Below are 21,746 nucleotides of genomic sequence, written 5' to 3' on the forward strand. Positions count from 1 at the left end.
CAAGCATTGATTCTAGAACTTCTACAGCCTCCTTTTTGCCTGGTAAATGCTTCCTGATTATCTCCCCCTGGTAAATTCATTACTTATTCTTTGAGTTGAAACCCAAAGGTCACCTCCTCACAGAAGCCTTCCATGATTTCCTTCAGCAGAGACAGTCCCTTGGTGCTTTTATGGACTGTGGTGACATCTCTAAATAATTCCATGTCTTAGCTATTTGTCTGCCTGGCTCCGTCACTTAAAAGGGGGCTCTTGAGGCCATGACTTTGGTTTTGTTCATACTTGTATCCCCAGTACCTAGGTCAGGAGCTAAAATACAGAAGGTTCTCAAAAGATGGTTGATGAGTGACTATATCTAGGGTCCTTTTTCCTCTCTGATGACTTGCGTCTTTACTCAATGTAGACCTTTAGCTGCATCCTGGTGCTTTTGCTGGACCACCTTGGTCTCCTTTATAATGCAAGTGGACTTTGAGGATATGGTCATAACAAAATGAATCATATCCCCAAAGTAGGGTAACTAGTAATAATTGTCCTCCTGACCCTCTCCCACTCCAACTTGGGTACAACTGGAAGTCAGGGTACAAAAGAATTGGAGCTCATCTTGATTAGTAGGAGGAATGGCTGTGCTGTGCAGAGGAGTGGAGCCCCTTCCATCCAGGCCTCCCTTAAGCCCTGCCCCCCACCCCCATTGCCCACCCTGTGGCCCTCATCTATAAAAGTGACATAATTGCTGCACATACTAGTTGCTAATGGATGTAAAGCAGCAGCAGAGCACTGACACATAGGCATGCTCAATAAATATCTGTTACCGTTTTTCTCAGTAGTGCTCTCTGCTTTTTATTCCCTCCTAGTTAAATAAAGCAAGATCAAAGAAGCACAGCTTTGATTAAGGTATTCCTTGAGTATTGATTTTGGGCATGTATAAGATGCTCACATTACCTAACACATAAGAGGTTCGTGTAATCGTTACTTGACTGCGGTAGAAGCCCTGTCACATTGTTCAAGCTCTGCAAAGTCGTCGCCGCGTGACCCAAATGTCCCTTTATGCTTCCAGTGACACCAGCTACAGGCAGACACTTGGCCTGTTTCTCCACAGTGGCCTACATCCCCAAATAGGAAATGTGCTTTCACAGACAGACCCAGCGGGCACGGGGCTTAGGAAGCGGGCTGCCAATGTTTCAAAACATCAAAGATAACACAGAGCCTGGGGAAGCCTCCAGCACAGGTGAGCTCCGACTCAAGAAGCAATTTGGGACTGATTTCTATGCAAATGAGAGATAACCGGATGACCTGTGACCAGCACCCTCTGTTGATGAGCACCCAGGAGTATCTCAGAGTATGTGTACTTTTCATGAGCATGAGGGCAAGTCTTTTTCTTTTCTCCAAACATTCATTTCTGTGCCCCAGTGCTCCACTGAGAGCCCAGCCAGGCAGGAGGGCTTTGCAGCCCTGTCCTGTAGCCACCCGTGTAATATCTTCCCTGCTCCAAGGAGGCTCCTGAGTAAGACGGGCCAGGAATGGAAGCCCACGTGGATTTCCCTGGGGCTCAGCCAGAGAGCTAATCTTGTAAGCCCAAACCTCATCACCACCATTTGTTAAAAGCATCTCCCCTTCCCTCTCTTATACTCCCTCTCCTTCTCTCTCTCTCCTCTCTCTCTCTCCTTCCCACCCAGATTTTGGTTTTATAGAGAGAGCTGCTTAACTGTAAGCTCCTCGAGGAAAGGGAAACCGCCGTTCCATCTCTGCCACCCAGTGGGTGACAACTGATTGAGGATCAGGAATCTGAGTCTTAAGCCAAAGTTGTTACCTTTTCAGTTCTTCCCAAACCTTTCAGCAGGACTCCTTTTCCCCTCTGGGCACCAATTCCTATCTGTAGAACAAGAAGCTTTTACTAAAAGATCAAAGGGCCTTTCCACTGGCACCATGCTGTGGTTCTTGAACGGTGCTACAAGCATTAGAATATTTTACCTTTTTCCTCCTTAGAACTAACCCTATGTAGAATTCTTCAAAATAGGCTATTCTTAATTTCTCACTGAAAAAAAAAAGTAACATTTCCTAGCAAAGAAATTAAATTCAAGTATTTTCTATTTAACTTTTGACTCTGCTTCATTGATATCTCATTCTAATTGTCCCCATTATCGAGAAAAATAAGAAATGTCAGTCACAGATCCTATTGAAGAATTCAGAGGGCCGATGAAATGAAGAGACCCATTTGGCTCGGCAGAAATGAGAAGATCGTCATTCACAGACATTTCCACAGGAGAGGCACGTCTCATCTGCTAAGCCAGGCTTCAGAGCAAATGAGTGCAAAATATGCAAATGAGAGAGGAGGCGAGCATACAATTTCCAAATCATACCAGTGCATTTGCACTGGTTTCTGTCCCTAACAAATATTGACCAGGGTATGGGAGAAAGAACTGGGGGCTCCCAAGTCTAAATTTTGGCCCTACAACAGAGCCACATTAATACATGAGTGTAGAAGGTGGTGGCATAGAGAGGAGTAGAAGCCAAGTAGTCCCCCTGGAACAACTGAAAAAACCAGAAACAACTAGTAAATAAGCCAGAATAACTGCGGGGGGACAAACGTGACTGTCCACTCATCATACACCAACCTGAATTGGGAGGAATGCCCAAGATCACAGCATAAAATCTGTAAGTAAAAACTGTGGATCAGGACCTCCAGAAGATAGTGGTTAGGAAAGACAGGGCAAAAAAACACCTCCATGGAAAATACTAGATAAAGGCCAGAGGGTGACCCAGAACACCGGTTCCAGCGATGCACCAGCAGGACAGGGTCTGCTGGATCCGCAGGGATCATGCACTTGGTGAGGCCAGGAGTCTGCGTCCTCGGGTGAGTGAACCTGCTGAATGTCTGGCAGCCACACTGCAGTGTGGGGAAGCCATGTGTTGGTGCTTGGAGTCCGACTAGTTCTTTTTAAAAGCCCAAAAGCAGCTGCAGATACGGCAGCGGGGACCACACAGGGAAGCACGGCAGGAACAGCGTCTCCACAACCTGTGGGGATGCCTCAGTATCTGGCATGGACGATAGCCTTTCACGCACCTGCTGCTAATTGTCTCGGAATGAGGCAGGCAGGGGTTAGCCAAAAGGGGAGCGAAACCATGCCCCTTATAGCCATCTTCCTGGCAGGCTGGGAATGCTCCTGCCCAGAGCTGGCGCCATAATCCAGAGCTGTGCCAGGAAACCCAGTGCGACAGGAAGTGTTTCCAGCATGCAACAGTGTCTGGTGTGGACAGTGACCTTCGGTGCACCCGCAGCTGACTGTCCCAGAGCGGCGGGATGGAGCGGTGTGAAAGGGGGGAGATTGGCACACCCCATACAGCCATCCTTTCAGCAGGCTGGGACCACCCCTATATGGCCCAGTGGCCCAGAACTTCCCTTGAGGGATGGCACGCACTTGTGACGTAGCACAACCTTCCCTCAGCAGAGGCCCTAGAAGGGCACGGCTTAGAAGAGGGACCCACTCAGAAATCCCAGGGATCATACGCCAATACCAAGGACTTGTAGGTCAGTGGCACAGACAATCTGTGGCGAGACTGAACTGAAGGTTTAGACTCTTAAAACAGCCTTAAATCTCCAGGAACACCTGAAAGGTTTGATTGTTAAAGCCACCCTCGCTCCCCAACCACTCAGACACACACCCCACATTCAGGGCGGACAGCACCAACTACACACACAAAACTGGTGCACCAATTGGACCCCACAAGAATCAGACCCCCACACACCACAAAGAGCAAGTTGGGGAGAACTGGCTTGAGGGGAATAGGTGGCTTGCAGTTAGTTAGAGAAAGTGTACATCACCAAGCTGTAGATCTGACAAATTAGAGAGAAGCCTCTGAATTAGCATTCATATCCTAAAAGAACCCTATCAAGTTAAGCAAATGCCAAGAGGCCAAAAACAACAGAAAATTTTAAAGCATATAAAAAAACCAGATGATATGGATAACCAAGACCTAAACACCCAAATCAAAAGATCAGAGGAGACAGTACTTGGAGCAATTAATCAAAGAACTAAAGACAAACAATGAGACCATAGCACACGATATAAAGGACATCAAGAAGAGCCTAGAAGAGCATAAAGAAGAAATTGCAAGAGTAAATAAAAAATAGATGATCTTATGGAAATAAAAGGAACTGTCGACCAAATTAAAAAGATCCTGAATACTCATAGTACAAGCCTAGAGGAAGCTGAACAACAAATCAGTGACCTGGAGTACAACAAAATGGAAAATGAAAGAACAAAAGAAAGAATGGGGAAAAAAATCAAAATGGACATCAGGGATATGATAGATAAAATAAAACATCCAAATATAAGACTTATTGGTGTCCCAGAAGGGGAAGAGAAGGGTAAAGGTCTAGAAAGAGTTTTCAAAGAAATTATTGGGGAAAATTTCCCAAACCTTCTACACAACATAAATACACAAAGCATAAATGCCCACCAAACTCCAAACAGAATAAATCCAAACAAACCCACTCTGAGACATATTCTGATCAGACTGTCAAATACTGAAGAGAAGGAGCAAGTTCTGAAAGCAGCAAGAGAAAAGCAATTCACCACATACAAAGGAAAAAACATAAGACTAAGTAGTGACTACTCTGCAGCCACCATGGAGGCAAGAGGCAGTGGCACACCGTATTTAAAATTCTGAGAGAAAAATTTCCAACCAAGAATTCTTTATCCAGCAAAGCTCTTCTTTAAATTTGTGGGATAGGTTAAATTTTTCACAGACAAACAAATGCTGAGAGATTTTGCTAATCAAAGACCTGTCCTACTTGAGATACTAAAGGGAGCTGTACCAACCGAGAAAGAAAGGAGACAGAGAGATGGAGAAAGGTTCCGTAATATTAGATGAAGACGCATTTTTAAGCCATATAGTGACCACTGAATATAAGTTTGGCTTTATTATCATCATAGTCATCATAAGACACAACCCTATATTAAATTATTTTTAATTCCGCATTTCAGAGAGGAACAAACAGACATTGCAGAATGGTGACATTATGAAGGAGAAAACATACTTGGTATCACATCCTGTTCCATGCTACCATTGCTTTCACTCTATTTCAAATGGATAACTCAGGTTTATGGTATGGCATTCTTTCTGAAACACTAGAAGTCAGAAGATGAAGATACTTGCCTCACTTTTCTGACTTGCTGATTATAAATGTGGTCATCTCACTTAACTTGTAAGATGACTCTTAGTTTCCTAATTGATAAAACAGGGATTAGACTAAGAATAATTAAAAACTATCAAATTTATTATATAGACTTCTTTTGAAAATCCAAAGGAATACTCTTACACTTTTTGAGACCATTGGAAAATGTGTATTCTCAATCGTGTTTTATTGGTTGGTGTAGATGAGATGCCATTGTCTGCAGATAGGCATGGGATATATAGAGCAAAGGCATACAGAGAGCAGTGTTGGTGAAAATATCTATTTATATATGGAGAGACATCTGTTATTGTAGTCATTGAACCACTAAATTTAAGTGGCAATTATTAACTTCTATTTCAGACACTGAAACAAAAGAACATTAATTGTGGACCCAAGATTTGCTATTTATTGCATAGTTAATGGAAAATACTGAACCATTTTAGCTTCTGAGTTCAGATAGAGGGTTTGGCAAAAAAAAAAAAAAAAAGAAATCTATTTACTCTGATCCCTGAGCTTATATAGTTTACAGTGAGCATTCCTATAAACAAAACAAAATTATCTCAATGCATTTAGTTCCTTGGTTCAGATAAAAATAATCTGAATAGCAAGAGTTATGTGTAGGCATGTTTGTAAATATCCAAAGGAGGAAGAAGGGGAAGTATTGATCTGTATTGAGATTTATTCTGCAACCTAGGTATGGTGAGAATAGTGCAACAATATCCTCATCTGTAAAATTTATAACACGGCCACTATTTTGTGATATCAAATAAGATGATTATAAATATCTGAAAATTAAATACTATTCTGAAGCTTTAAAGAAAAACAGGGGCATATAGTGAAAAAATATACCTGTTGCAAACTAATTACAGTTAGTAGTATTTTAACATTCTTTCATCAACAGTAACAAATGTGCTATGCAAATACTATGAGTCAACAGTGGAGGAGGGGTAGTTAGGAGTATGGGAGGACTTGAGTTTCCTTTTTTTTTTGTCTGTATTTTTTTTCTGGAGTAATGAAAATGTTCTAAAAATTAAAAAAAAAATTAATTGTGGTGATGGATGCACAGCTGTATGATGGCACCGGGGGCAACTGATTGATTGTACACTTTGGATCTTTGGATAATTGTATGGTATGCAAACAATCTCAATTAAAAAAAAAAAAAGACATGAGTGTAAAAGGATTTTGTGGGTTCCAGTGTTAAGAAAGGACCATCCCTGTAATGCCTAGAAAAGCAGAGAGGGGAGTGGTAAGAGGTCAAATTTCTGTCTCCTGACATACTCTTGTATGGCTATAGATAAGTTACTTATCTTCTCTAAGACTCAGTTTCCTCACCTTTAACATTGTGGATAATAGTAATACTGACCACATAGACTTCTGAAAGAATTAAGTAGGTGATAAATTTAAAGACCTTATCACAGTGTCTGGTACAGAGTAAGCACTCAAAACCAGTTGGCTGCCATTATTATGACTTTTCTCTGTGTAATGACATTGGCACCCATTCATCATCTTTTATTCAAAATATACTAAAGGCAGTCTCTGTTCATATATTTAATAAATATTTATTTAGAACCTATTCTGTGCCAGGTATAGTGCTTGCAACTGGGAGCATGGTGGTCCCATAGAGCCTCCAGATCTAGCTGGGATGATAACTAGATAGACAATTACAACCCAATGCCAAAATCATAGTAATGGAGTAATCCCTGACTGCTAAAGGATTTCCCAGGAGATAACAAAAGTTCAGTCTCAGGGGATCAAAAAGAACTCCTTAGAGATAATGAGGTCCAAGTTAATATACAGAGATGATTAAGTATTGGCCTGTGGCAGATTCAGAAGAGAGTGAGATCACAGGGCTTTGGGGAATGATGGTTGTGCTGTATGGGTAAATCTTAAGAGTGCATGTATATAGCGAGGGCTGGTGGGACTGGTGGGGAGAAAGAGGGTTCAAAAGATGGGTCTGGATAATGACACAAGGACCCCATTATTAAATGATCCTAGAGGCTTACTAAGGCATTCAGAGCTTTACTATTAAAGATTAAAGGTATTAAGTGGGAAGTAACATAATATTTGGGCTTAGGAACATTGTTCAGGATGGGTACGAAAGATGAATCATGCTGGGTGGGGATGGAGAGAAACAGAAAGATTTCAGAGGCAATCAGAGAGTAGAATCAATAGGAATTGATATGATTAAGCTGCTATTGGAAGTGAGAGATTGAGAAGCATAAGGGATGTTTCCCATGATTCTGGTTGGGTGAATATTGATGCAATAACTGAAATGTAGGACATAAGAGGAAATGAAAGTTTAGAAGACAAAATCATGAGTCATATTTGGCCTCTGAATTTAGGGTACCTGCCAGACATCCACATGGTGATCAACCCTATAGACACTGTATGGATGGCTCTCGAACCCCAAGGTGTGGAAAGTCATGCTGGAAGACTTAATTGTTAAATTTCTATCTGTATATTTGGACACCCTATAAAAATAGCTCCAGTCACTACCAAGCAGATGGGGACGGTAAATGGATTCATAGACTCTTAGAACTTCAGAACTCTTCGAGACTCTAAATCCTTTCACCCTTGTAGCCCAGCAAAGAGCTCATTTGCTCAAGGGCGTACTGGCATTGAACGGCAGAGCTGGGACTGGAAGTTGGAATCAGGCCTCCTGGCTCATGATCTGTGTCTGGAGATCTAAAAGGACCAACCTCCTACCATGTTCTTTTCCTCATGAGAAATAAGCTACCTTGTTTATATTAAAGGAATTCTTTTCAAAAGAAAGAAAAAGGGGGAAATGACATAGCCATAGCCTCTGTCAGTCTGTCCAGCCAAGTGCTTGATAAAGAATTATAACAACTCCAAGTTTCTTTTTTCTCCTCTAGATGTTCTGGAGCCAAATAAACTATCATCCCTGTACTGACACATGGTAGGTATTCAACAAAGGGAACCCAATTACAAGAACATCAAATAACCACAGTCCTGAAGCCCAAGAAGGAAGGTGTCTCACTTCCCCTGAAAGTCTACTTAGCTCTTTGGTGAAGGTCCAAATCAAGCCAGGTTCGTGGGATGGCCCCGGTGAGAATACATTCACTTCTGCATACACAGTAACATGCACAAAACTCAGTAATATTGGTCCATCTTACCTTCTTCACCCATTGGATACTTGCTGCCAATTTCTATAAGATACTCCACCCATTGGATTGGTCACTCAACAAATGACAACAGGAATGAACATCACGGGGCCACAGAGCCAAAAACACAGTGATTTCTGCAAAAAGTGAAAGGCCCATTAGTAATTCCAGAGGTGACATAAAAACTGCTACAATCATACAATTCTAGGCCCGGGGGATATAATTTGCATACAACAGACGTTTCTCCTTAGAAGGAGAACAGTCAATAGTTGATGAGAGAGATGTAAGATATTTATTACTATTACAAGAAAAGTGGGGAAAAGTTGTCACAGATAGAGGTACCACAAGATGGTGTGATTAACACATCTGCATTTGGTACTTTGATAACAGAGATAAAAGCAATTATACATTGAGCTGATGAACATGCTAAGTACTTTAGCTCTAGCACTAACAAGTATGTAGAGGGAGATATTAATTCATAGAGCTAGTTTCTGACCAAATCCACATTCCATCTGACAGGAACAAAGCGCGCCTTCCCTCCTAAAGTGAGAAGCTCTGTTCTGGTGCTGCCAGAATGATGCACTCAAGGGTAAACAGCCCCAGTGGTGGCAGTGGTGCTAGGAGATCTCATCTCCACCCCAGCAGACGACAGCACTGGGCTGACAGAGCAGCCACTATTTTTAAAGACATTTCCTTCCCCCACCCTCACTACCACATGCTGGATTTTCTGTGAGGAGGCTGTGTTCTGCTTGGATTCTGCTCTGATTCATCTTCATTTCTCCCAAAGTGTCTGACACATTTCCTAGCCCAGAGCAGCTGTTCAACGTATATTTGCTGAATGAATGAAGAGAAGAATATGGAGTGTCTGAACAGCTGTCATCTTTAAAAACTGAGGCACTGAACCAAGGAAGGTGGCGGCTGGCATAGCTTCCTTAGCACAACAGCATAAAGGAGTTCTTGAACGTCCTTCATCTCTAGAGCTTCTACCTTCTAGGACCAACTCAGCCTATGTCAGGGCTTAAACAGCTTCTCTCACTTTATGTATCATTCTTTCTTTCTTTCCAAATCCATTTTTCTTTGCCTCACCTTGGTTCCATCTAACAGACCCCCCCCCCACACACACACATATAATTCCCCTTCCTTACACCCCTCCAAAAAAAATAAATCTTAGTGAAGGGTTGTAAATGAATTGTAAATCTACTAAAATCTTGTTCATAGAACTCTGCTTTGATGACTTTAGCAAGAAGAACAATAAAAATGCCCCTTTGAGCACTGTTCCCAGTATGTCAAGAACAGAATAGCACACGGTGTCCTGGAGACAAAGCCACACGGAGCCACTGCTAGGACACCTAACTGATGAGGGGAGATCCTACTTTGCAACCATGTTACATGTGGCTGCCAGTCTCCGCAGATGCCCACCTGCCCCGGGAGCCACACCTCCAGGTATCCATGCCCTTGTTGTAAGCCTCTAAGTCTTAGGGTGGCATGGCGATAACTGGGACTCTATAGACAGGGAAGAAACAGACATTTGCCAGGGTCCCCACCAAGGGATTCTCTTTCAATACTGTTAATCACTCCTTGGTGAGTACCATGAGGCCCATCCCACATCACAGATCAAGAAGGTAAGGCTCTTGCCCAAGGAGCACAGTCAATCACAGCCAAGATGGGATCAGACACCAGCATGACAGGCTCCTTAGCCTGTGTTCCTTCTATTTCCCTCCAACCGTCTCTGGTTGCTTTGTTACTAATGCAGCTGAATCTGGCCAGCATGCTCTAAACAGTTTCCTTCCAAATCTGTAAAAACTAAGTGAACCCCCACTTTGTTTTGCATTCTTTATCTCCCTCCAAAGTGTTTCTTACAAAACTCCTTTCGATAAAAGCCTATGAGTCAATTATGAGCTTTGGAAGAAAAACCAAAGGAGATGGGTGAAATGTCTACAAATTGTGGTCATTGCAAACATTTGAGAAAGAGGGCCTGTGGGTTCTATGAAAAATAAAACTAGATCATGTTTCTCAGGAAAGGAAAAAAATATGAACAGAAGAGAAATCTGTTGCTCTTTATGCTTTTAACAGAATTGATGGGAAAAAAAGAATTTGATTTCTGCGAGGGCTGTGTAGGTATGCTGTGGATCTTCTGTTTCTGAGTTAGCATTTTGATCTGAGTGTTCCTTTTCCCTCTCTCCCATATGTCATGACTCCCCCAGGCCTGGAATCACGTGTTTCCTTCCCAGTTAGGAAGTGCCAAACCAACATTGTTGCATCCACCCCCTACCTATTCTCTGAACTTCTCAACTTCATTTTCCAAGGACTGTGTGCCATCACAGGCCTCCCTCAAGCCAGCATCACGTCCTCTCTCAGTCCCCTCCACGGCTCTGCACAGAGGCTCACACAGTCCCAAGGCTCTTGGGGGTACAGACACTGCACGTCATATATTATTTCAGAGAGGTTGAGAAATCAGGAAAAAGGACACCATCAAGCCAAGGGTGTAAAGTGGAATGGAGAAAATATCTGGCAAGCCCAGCATAATCAAGGATAGAAGCCAGGGATGGACGCATTGTTATTGTGGCAGCTGTCTCTTGCTGAGCTCGGGTTGTGCGGAAGACTTGGATCACACAGTGGCCACGAGCCTTTTCTTTGACCCATGAGACAGCCTGCTTTCCATCTTAAGGATCTCTGCTCCAAATCAAACATCTGGCTTATGGATTTCTAGGTGTAGGTAGGGTCCTCTTCTAGAATGTGAGCACAGCCAGGCCAGGGGTGTGCCAGGATCATTGTCGACAGCACAACATCGACAACAAACAGCAGGTAGTGCTGTTGGAGGTGGGGTGGTTGTGCATGGCTGAAAGTATACATAAATTAGATTAAAACAGGCCCCACCCCACTTAGCTTCATCAAAGCATTCTCCACCATCTCCAGACCACTTACTGAGTATGCAAAATTGATGCAGGCATGATAGAGGGGTGGTGATTTAACCCCCTAAGGAAAGAGTTGCCATTGATGGAAGCTTTATCTGTGCCAGGCTTATCTAATCCTCAACATAGCCCTAGGAAGTAGTGACAGCTCCATTTTACAGATGAAGAAACAGGGGCTGAGCAGTAAATGCCCAAAAACATACAGCAAGGAAGGAGCATAGCTGGGCTGGGAAACGAACAAATCCACTCCTTTCCTATCAGCTTGGAGAACCCACAACATGACCCACTTCCCAGGGCTAATCAAACATTTTCCTTTGGTATGTGATATGTGGTATGACAGATCATTTCTAGTTTTTGGTATGGCAACACAACAGGGAATTTCAGATATTTTGGTAGAAAGCTGACAAAAGCAATGATGAGATATATTGCTATTAAATAAACAAGTTAAATATAAGGTTTTATAGAGCAAAGAAGGAAAGCAGTGGCCAAAAACTTTCCTGTTGGTCCAGAAATAACAAGTTGCTCTGTTAATGTTGCTCTTTGCTTTTCTTGCTCTGCAGGGAGGAGATAAGGTGGTACCTGACACAGCAAAGCCCAGGGCCTTGCAGACAGGGGCTTCTCCTTTTCTGGGAGTCACATATTACTGACATTCTTGAAGGGATGAATAGCCTCACTTAATAACAGCCACTGGGAGTTTTTCTTTCCTGTTATTGCCAAAGTTTCAAAGCCATATGGTGCAGCAGATTTTGTATGATAGGTTGGTGGATTATTAATTTTAAAAATGAGGGAAGCAGTAAACTATACAAGTGGGAGAAAACAGGACTTAAACCCAGACTATGTCTCTTCCAAACTGGGTGAGCTTTGGGCAAGAACTCGCTGAGCTTCAGTTTCCTCACCTATAAAATGGTGAGGGTAATAACAATCTTGCAAGGTTACTGTAAAGAATAGTGAGAATAAATGCAACATCTTACTTAGAGCAGGCACACAATAATCAGTAACTGATTATGAAAAGAGATAGATTGTGCATTTTCAATTGTGCACTATTAAAAAATTAGTTTTAATTGTTATCGTATATTTTCTCTTCACAAAGCTTTATGGTAGATGTGTAAGCATTACCATAGAATAGATATTAATATATTTGTACATATTGATGTACAATGACATAACATAATTAATATTAATCTGTAAGCAATTTCCATACCATTCTTTTGTTCAGATGAGGAAACTGAGTCTCAAAGCTCAATGATGCCACAAAGTTCTCGGGCTCTGCTCCATCTGTGTGGTTAAAGGGCTCCCAGCTGCCCATAGCTCATTCCTCCCTGCAAAACCTCCAAGCCGGCTACTCAATGCCTGCTGGGAATGACGCCCAATGTCTTACTGTAATTACATGAAAACATTCATAAAGAGTTCCTGGACTCCAAATGGATTTGACATAGTGGCCCTTTAAATCAAACTCTCAACACGATTATCTTTATTTCTCTTTAGCAGTTTTTCTAAGTAAGCCATGCCTTTAGAGGCACCTAATACAAAGTGACAACCTACGCTGCTTTCTAAAGCTCCGATGGACGGGTGTAGAGAGAGTTATTGTCACCATGGTAATTACTGTACAATACCTGATGGCCAATGGACAGTCAGGAGGCTCAGGCAGCAGCTGAATCCGGCATTGTCCGCGCCCGATAAAAAGATTAGAGGCCCTGAAAAGCCGAGGAGCGGGATCTCACAGCTCTTTCGCCGGGCCCTGAAAGGCCCATTGTGCTGCCACCATAAATTCTGGGTTCCCCGGGCACTTGACAACCGAAGCTGGGGACAATAGAATTCTTGTGTCCAACAAAACCCTCCTTGTCTAATGCCAGTCTTATCAGCCGCATTTACAAATGTCTTTCGTTGTACCCAAATAATTCCCTATTAGAAGGGCTATTGGGAGCAGAACTAAATAAATATTCACAGCCTTTGTAATATCTTTGGGAAATGAATAAACAAACAGTCATCTAGCATATGAGCAAACCTCCTGCTACTCTTTACATTTTATCCCTATTTTTTCCCAAATTGTGGGGTGTCACCATCTCCCTTTACCAGATTTACAATTGAAATACTGGAAGCTTCATGTTTTATTTGCCACCTACTACATACACCCAATATTTTTGCCTTGGTGCCTTCTTGTGCTGTTTTCTTTTTCAATTAATCTTCCCCACAGCACTGGGAGGGACTTGTTTTATTCCATTCCTACCTCCTAAAGGAGAAGGAATTAGACCTCAAGGGAAGTTAAATAATGTGCCAGCCCGAGATAACAAAGCTAATTAGAAGCAGAATGGGAATTCAAATTCAGAATTCCCTTGCTCCAAAGGCTCTGCACTTCCCACTTGGCCAGAATGACTTCTCTACTGAATAAAAAAGAAATTAAAAGTCAGGACAAGGAGGGAAATCTAAACACATCCATTATAAAAGTCACATATATATTCTGAGCCTATCTATATCATTATAAGATCTGAGAACACTTAAGAACAGTCAGAATAAAAGGAAAACGAAAAGTCTACTACGAGAGAGCATATTTTACCTTTTCCCTAAAATGTTAGCGATTTTAATTTTAACTTTTTTTTTCTTTTTGGGAAGCAAACAAAAATGAATGTAACTGGACTTCAGGAGAGTTTTAGGGATGTCCATAGTGTCGGTAAAGTTCTAGAAAGAATTGCTGGGGTAAAAAATAAAGCAGGCAGGGTAAACACAGTTACACATGCTCCAGAACAGCAATACCCTCTTTTTCTTTTTTTTTCTGTATTTTATTTTATTTTGCTTATTTGTCTCCTTTCCATGAAGGAACAAATATCTAAATATCTGCAAGTAATGAATATGGAAGCCACCAACTATGATGTCTGCATGAAAAAATTCTGATAATATTATGACCCTAAATGGTTACACTCACTAACACACCTTATTCATCTCTCCCAGATCTGTTTCCAGCCTCCCCTGCCCACCTCTACCTCCTGCTACTCAGAATGAGTCTCTGCACATACTGCTCCCTCCTCTGAACTCCTTCCATTCAACTTCCACGTAAGTTTGGTGGGATTTTCCCTGGCTCAGGAGCTCCAGCATTCCCTGAGTGTACAGAATGTTTCTTGATTTCTCCCACGCTATCATGACTCTCTGCCCCTCCCAACTGAGCTCCCCCAGGACAGAAATCGCATCTCACCCACCTTTGGCCTGGATCAGCATTCTCCTGACCCTTTATAAGACTGGATTTTTGAAGAAATACTGAATGACAGTAGTTAAACAGGCAGTACCCATAAAACTACATATATATATATATATATATATTTAATTTTACAAGATCGAAAATATCCATTTCCTTTTTATCTGTACATGACAGGTATAATTTGTATTTTTTTAAGGACTGTAATCATGTACTCACTTGGCTCAAATTATTCAGACTTGATTAAAGCAAAGTCAAGCTGTTTGATTCATTTTCTAAGATAGTTAAAATCAACAAAACAATATCGTTTTGCAAACAATTGGCTATTAACAAGAAAAAAGACAGGGTAACCAATATTTCCTGAATATATAACTGAGATTAAATGAACATGTTTGAACAAGTACTGAGATTGGAAAAATGTAATAAATATTTCCTAAATAGCTTGCATGCCAAGTGACACATTTACTCATCTTTGGGGATGTAAGGGCACGACAGCAGTCATATAGCATGATGCTAAGTAAGTTCTTCTCCACACTCAGGAGTTGAGTGTTATGTAGACACATCTTAATACAAACAGGCAATGATGATTGCCAACATTCGTTGAAAATTTACAATGTGCCAGATCCTGGGCTAATTACTTTACTATCATATATAATTTATTTTTACAACAATCCTCTAAGTCAGGCCCTATGATTTTCTGTTTCATAAGTGAGTAGTGAGGCACAGAAAGACAGAATAAAACTGCCCCATGGAGCCTCTAAACAGTGAAGCTGGGATTTGGACACAGGTGTTGTGAGTCTATAGCAATTCACCTACCAGCTCAACTCAGCTGCTTCTTCTGGATATAAATTAGGGCTCTCATTTAGGGAAATAGTCTGAAGACTTGAAAAAAAAGAATGACTCAGGATTATATAACTTTATCAGTCTACTGAAAGAGAAAGCAGCCACAGACAAAGGAAAACCCCCAAATGAAAGGGAGATTGGCAAAGACCTTTGACAACTCAAGGCCCAAGAAACTCTCTCTAACATTTTATCAAATCTGGGCAATCCATACAACCAAGTAATCAGCTTATTTGAAAACTTCTGGAGGATGCAAATCTCCATATTCACAAAGTCAGGGAAGTATTTACCAAGACACACACACACACACACACACACACACACACACACACAGACTTACACACATAAACATTGCAGAGTTTTTGCTGGGTGCCAGAAATAGTCATAGCCTGCTACTATATCTTCCCACACTACACTTTCAGTAGCAAGGTGATTGATACATGACATAAAAGGAGAGGGTTTTCTCTCTGGGACTATTATGCTCAGAGAGAAACAAAGCCAAGGTTTCTAAACATTAAGTGGGATTGGCCTTTTGCAATATAAAATTGAGTTGAGATTAAAAATACCGTCTTGTTATTTACCTCTTCTTAGACACTTATTCTGAAGACAGAAGCTGGACAAACTCAATCTGTCTAGAAGCTCCACAAAGGCAAGGAACGTGCAGGTTTTCTTGCCCACCGTATACCCGAGGCACAAAGGCACAAACTAAATGCTCCAACGCCTTTCAAATGAATGAGTTAGTAAATAAGGGAATGAGTCTCTGGCTTTGCAGTCTCACCGACATGCAAGTGCCTCGGAAGGCTCGCAATGGGGGGTGGTTTGTAATTTTCTGCAGGCACAAATTTGAATTTGGCCACAGAGGGGCTGATGTGAGTGAGCCAGAGAGCAAGTCTAGCGGGCACTCTGCATCTTCATCACACCTCATTAAGTGCACGGGATTCATTCAGGGTTGGCAGGGGAAGAGCGCCATTAAAATGTTTCAGTTATAGTTTGCTGCACTTTATTGGTAGAACAATATTCTTCACTTGCATGCACAAATTTTGACATTCTTAAGGCTCATGGAAAAAATCACTTGCCAATATCGGGAATCTATTATTGTCTCATGTGCCGGTTTGAATGTATTGTGTCCCCCAAATGCCATTATCTTTGTGGTCTTCTGGGACAGACGTTTTGGTGCTGGTTAGATTTGCTTGGAATGTGCCCCACCCAGCTGTGGGTGGTGACTTTGGTGGGATACTCCCATGGAGGTGTGGCCCCACCCATTCAGGGTGGGCCTTGATCAGTGGAGCCATATAAAACATGCTGACTCAAAGAGACTGAACGGAGTGCAGCTGTGAGTGATGTTTTGAAGAAGAGCAAGCTTGCTAGAGAGGAATGTCCTGGGAGAAGCCATTTTGAAACCAGAACTTTGGAGCAGACGCCAGCCACATGCCTTCCCAGCTAACAGAGGTTTTCCGGACGCCATTGGCCATCCTCCAGTGAAGGTACCCGATTACTGATGTGTTACCTTGGACACTTTGTGGCCTTAAGACCGTAACTGTATAGCCAAATAAACCCCCTTTTTATAAAAGCCAATCCATCTCTGGTGTTTTGCATTCCGCAGCATTAGCAAACTAAAACATCTCATGAAACTCTCTAGGCTGTTTCCCTACCCCTTACCTCCAAGGTACACACACACACACGCACACACAAACCCACACACACACTTTCTCAAAGTGCCGAAGGGTTCCATGACTCCTTTGCTTCTTTTCTGTTCACTTTCCTCTTCTGAATTCCTCAAATGAATACAGGTGAAGTCTACTCCCACTAAGTCCATCATAAAGAACTGAGAATGAAGCAAAAAATTATCTTTCTAGCAGTCATGTGACTTTGGGTCATCTTATGGGCTTGGGTCATTGGTGTGGAAGTAACAGACAGATGGTCGTCTGCATACGTGAGGAGATGTCCTCAATCAGAGGCTCTGTGAGGGCTTCCACAGCAATATTCACTTACTAATTCTCCCTCTTATGGCTTCGGCCAAGAAAGTTGGCCCAGGTTTTGAAACAGGTAGTCTTTTATGCCTTATTGGCTGTGATACCTGCAGCTGTCAGCTATATATGCATGTGTCTATCCTAAAATGTGTGTGTACACACACACACACACAAATATAGTATACTATATATTGATTAATGTTGATTGTTCATCTCTGGAAATATTTAAGCCACATTGTTTGTCCAATAAGTTATAAAATGAATTTTACGTTGGGTGCTGAGGTCGATCTGATTACAGAACTCTGTGATTGAAATAGCTTAGTCCCCTGGCTAAGAGCCCCTGACATATCTCCAGCAGTTTTCTCACCACACTTGGGGACGCGGAGAGCCACATCATCTCTGAGAGACTTTCCCTCTTCGGTATTCAACACGAGTCTGTGACTTTCTGGGCCAAAGCCGGTGCCATGATGAGGACCCTCTATAGGAAAACACTGCCTGTGCTCACCCCTTTAGCTCTTGGGGTGACGTGTAGACACAGCAGGTTTCAGGGTCCCTGGCAGAGATGGCTGTGTTGGGGAAAGCTGGCGGGCACTGCTCAGCCAGCCAAACCAACACCTCACACAGAGGAGGTGAGGATAAGTGGGCACTGCATATAAATTACACTATTACATCTGGCACAAATTTAATATTCACTAAATGTTAGTTGACATCATCATCATCATCAAGAACTCATCATGTTTTATTTATAATGATTTAATATAAAGAAATTAATGCAATGCCTGATACAATAGGGACCCAACAAATTATTGTTATTTTTGCATTAAATGACAATGAATCGGGAAGTGGGACAGTATTGTTTCAATTCTCTTTCAATCCTGATCATAGCAACAGAAAAGGCTCTATGTGCAGCTATTCCCGAACATATTTCTCTTTTGAAAAAGAGTGAATTCAGTTATATTGTTTCCCTTTAATTATATTTAGTTTTAGGGCTATCTTCTGTTTATGACAAGAGGTACTGGTTTTCCATCCATGTCAGTGATATGACTTTCTTTAAAAATATTTAAGAAAAGCAGAATGAGTCAAAGGAAAATAGAAAGTAAATTAACAGTGCAGGTGGTAGCTGTATATAGTGAAGACGAAACATGAATGAAGGATGGGGAACACACATTCATCCCACCGTGATTTTTTTACAGATGGGTAGACTGAGGCCCTGGGCTAGAAGTGGGTGAGGAGCAGAGCTCCCCGAGGCCTCCATCCCCAGGAGGCCCAGCCACTGCAGACTCCACCTCATCCCAAGGTTTCTCTACCCTGTCTTCATTAATGCCACCTGTCAGGTCAGGTGTGTGATGGATCCAAGAGGAAGGACTGTGGTTTTCCTCCAAGGACAGAGAAGGAATTCCAGAGATGAATATCAGTCCAGAGTTGGTGGTTGGTAGCGGAGGCAGGAGCTGAGCCTAATAACTCTCCAGGAATCTAGGTCTTCATGAAGAAGAAGAAACTAGGTCAAACGCTGACTGGGCGCAGACTCCACCTTACTTTGCCCTGCAATTCAGGTCATGCATTTTATGCATACTCCCTTTCATTCCAGAGGAGATTTAAGGCTGCCTACAAAGATGCATACAGTACAAAAATATATAAAATTAAAATAGGAAAAGGAGAAACAATGGCATGAAATAACAAGATGAACTAAGATTCCTATGCAAAACTCAGGCTATAAAGTCAACACCTGCAAGGGGTGCACCATGCAAAGGCACAGGGGAAATGCGAGCAGGTACAAGTTCACAAAGCCAGTGAACTGTTTCTTGGGAAGATCACAGCCATTCCAGATACTAACAGCTGAGTTATTTATCCCATTGGTTCTCAGAGAGACAACCTATGTATGGTAATGAACATCCTTAGAGTAAACATAATGGAAACAGAATTTTTCAGCAGCTCAGAACAACAGCAGCACATGGAGGACACTCGGAGATGCTAACGAGCTGGAGAAGTTGTCGGGGGAGGATGCACAACAGCATGTTTCTCCCAAGAGGACGTGAGAGCCTCTTCCGGGCTCTCCAGCCCATCCTCCACATGGCTGCTACATGCTCTTTCTAAACCATAGGTTTGCTCATGCCACTCCTTATTTAAAAGCCCTTGAGGTCTCCTTCGGTGCACCTCTTCTGTTTTAACAATAGCTAAATCCCATTTTGTTCCAAATACTGTGCTTTAACGGACTGTAACATACTCACCCCTATTTGAAAGTTGAGAAATCTAAGAAAAAGAGGTTGAGTAATTTCCCCCAGTCACCCTGCTTGCAGGGTTTCAAACTCACGCAAGCTGACTCCAGAGCTTCTGCTAATGAAGGCTCTTCATCAGTGAGCCTTAGCTGGCCTGGCTTTCAGTTCACCTGAGGCTGCCCCTTTCAGGAACCGACTGTTTTTCTGCAACTTACCATATGGTTTCACTTTTCCCTCCTCTCCCCTCCTAGTTTTGCCTCTGCACAGATTCCTCTTCTCTTCCTAATATACTTCTCCTGTCCTTTAATGCCTTGACCAACTGTTATCTCCTAATGGCCCTTCTCCCCAAATTTACAAACATACACACACATACACACACATACACATGTACACACTCACACAACTCACTGTGCCATCTCTGTCAACAATTCATCCTGTCCACAAAAGTTTCTTGAGCATCTACTGTGTGCCAGACACTGTGTACCAAACAGAACTGCTATTTTTACAGAGCTTTCATCCAGTGGTAGAGTTAGAAAATGAACAAGTAAACTGAAAAATAAACAGCAAACAATCAGATAATGATAAATGATGCATAAAAAATTATAACAGGTTAGTGCAACAGAGGCTGGATCACATCTTCTTCCTAATATCCTTTTACAACAGCACATACATGCCTAGCACATAGCTGATGCTCATAAATATTTGCTGGGATGAGAGGCAACACATACTGCTGAGAATCTTTATTAGTCACTTGGGCCTTAAGTCCTAGAACACCTTGCATTTAGGAAATCATTTTCCCAACGTGCTGCCACCTCCAATCCCTGTGAGCTCACAAAGAGCAGAAGTCCTGTCATGGGCATCTTTTACAGCCCCTCCGGCACCTACTGCGTTTTCACCTGCATTTGCTGCAGACAACCACAAACACAAAGACCCAGACTTGAAGTCTGAGAGATATCACAGACCCCAGAATACAGGAGCCAAACAGAAACTCAGCGATCTAATCCAGTGATTTTAGGAACCACATGGCAGAGCCTGGGCAGTCTCTGGGAGCACCGTCTCTTCCTCTTTTTTTCCAGGAAATACACAGAAGCCCTGCTCTGGCCGTTTTTTGTGTGTTAGGGTTTGAGGTCATTTCTTATTTACAAATACCTGCATGGCAATCATGGAATCAAGAGGGGAAAAAAACAGAAACACTGAATCCAAGGGGAGTACATGACTCCTTAGATCCTTTTACTCCTTTGAGAATGAGTTTAAACCTCATTCTGAATGGGTGTGTGTGTTTAGAAGTGGACAGATAGAGAAAACAACAGGCAGACTGCTGGACAGTGATGGTAGACAGTATACAGACATGAGCCAGCCCCACCATCCCCCCACTAGAATTTTGTTTTCTCTACAGCTCTGACCATTCACTCATTCATTTTTTCATTCACTTCTTTAACAATTGCTATGTGCCAGTCTCTTTGTAGGGACAAGCACATAGAATTAGAAACCTTGTTACAGAGGGACAGAGGAAGAGAGGAAGGGAGGGCAGGTAGGAAGGAGAGGGAAGGAAGAAGGGGAGAAGTTAGGGAGGGAGGGAATGATAAATGCAAGGCAAAGTAGTCAGGTGAGGATCCTGAAATTTCCTGCCTTACAGCCTTTCCCCAACACACAGGGAGACAGTGGCTTATCCAAAGCAAATGAAGAGTTACAGAGGGGTCAGATGGGTGAGAATGAACAGAGTTCCCAAAATAAGACATGACTAAAGAAAAGGAGAGGAGAGCTGACGGCATGATTGGATCTATGAGGCTATCTATTTTTAGTGGCCTAAAGAAGATTCTCTCCAGTGATTTTGCCAAGTTATGATGCAAACCAAGTTAATGAAAGCTCTCTCAACCTTCTCTTCAAAGTTAGATCATTACCAGGTCCTTTCTGCAGACACATCGCCTAAAACCCTGTAACCTCATTAAAGAACTAATCCTAACAGGTTTGACCTGGGAGTAAGCAGATAGCTTTACTTGAGCTTTTCTGCCTTTCTAGTCATTGTACATAAAGAAATTTAACGAACCAGGTAGGCCTAAGCAGTTAGTTTGAATTTTTTGTTGCTTTTATTGTTTTGTCTTCTGGTTAAATGTCACTCATTTTCAGAAACGAGGAAAATTTTCCTAGCAATTAGGACAAATGCTTGCTTTCAAAGTTATCTCATTTATTTAAATTACAAAATATAAAAGAAAAGAATTCAGAAATTAACTAATTCTAGATTTCTCTATGCATGCCCCAAGTATTATTTTCTCATTAGGGAAATAGAGCATTAGAGCTTTAACAAGTGGACCCAAATGGAATAACT

The 21,746-nt window shown here is 42.1% G+C and overlaps 1 protein-coding gene across 4 annotated transcripts in view; it reads right to left on the reverse strand.

Annotated features, from left to right (window-relative positions):
• Window positions 1–21,746, reverse strand: part of CDH11 (cadherin 11) — a 156,056-nt gene that overhangs the window by 83,847 nt on the left and 50,463 nt on the right. The window contains exons 1-2 of one of the 4 annotated variants that reach the window (XM_037815901.1): window positions 19,829–19,843; window positions 8,308–8,432 (exon numbers count right to left, since the gene is read on the reverse strand). The exons of 1 other annotated variant lie outside the window; for it this stretch is intronic. The gene's annotated coding sequence lies outside the window, so the exon portion shown is untranslated. Of the gene's footprint in view, window positions 1–8,307; window positions 8,433–12,820; window positions 12,950–19,828; window positions 19,844–21,746 lie in introns of those variants that run through there. 2 more of the 4 variants (XM_037815900.1, XM_037815899.1) reach the window with 2 other exon arrangements.

Source organism: Choloepus didactylus, chromosome 22, assembly GCF_015220235.1.
Source record: "Choloepus didactylus isolate mChoDid1 chromosome 22, mChoDid1.pri, whole genome shotgun sequence".
Taxonomy (NCBI): domain Eukaryota; kingdom Metazoa; phylum Chordata; class Mammalia; order Pilosa; family Megalonychidae; genus Choloepus; species Choloepus didactylus.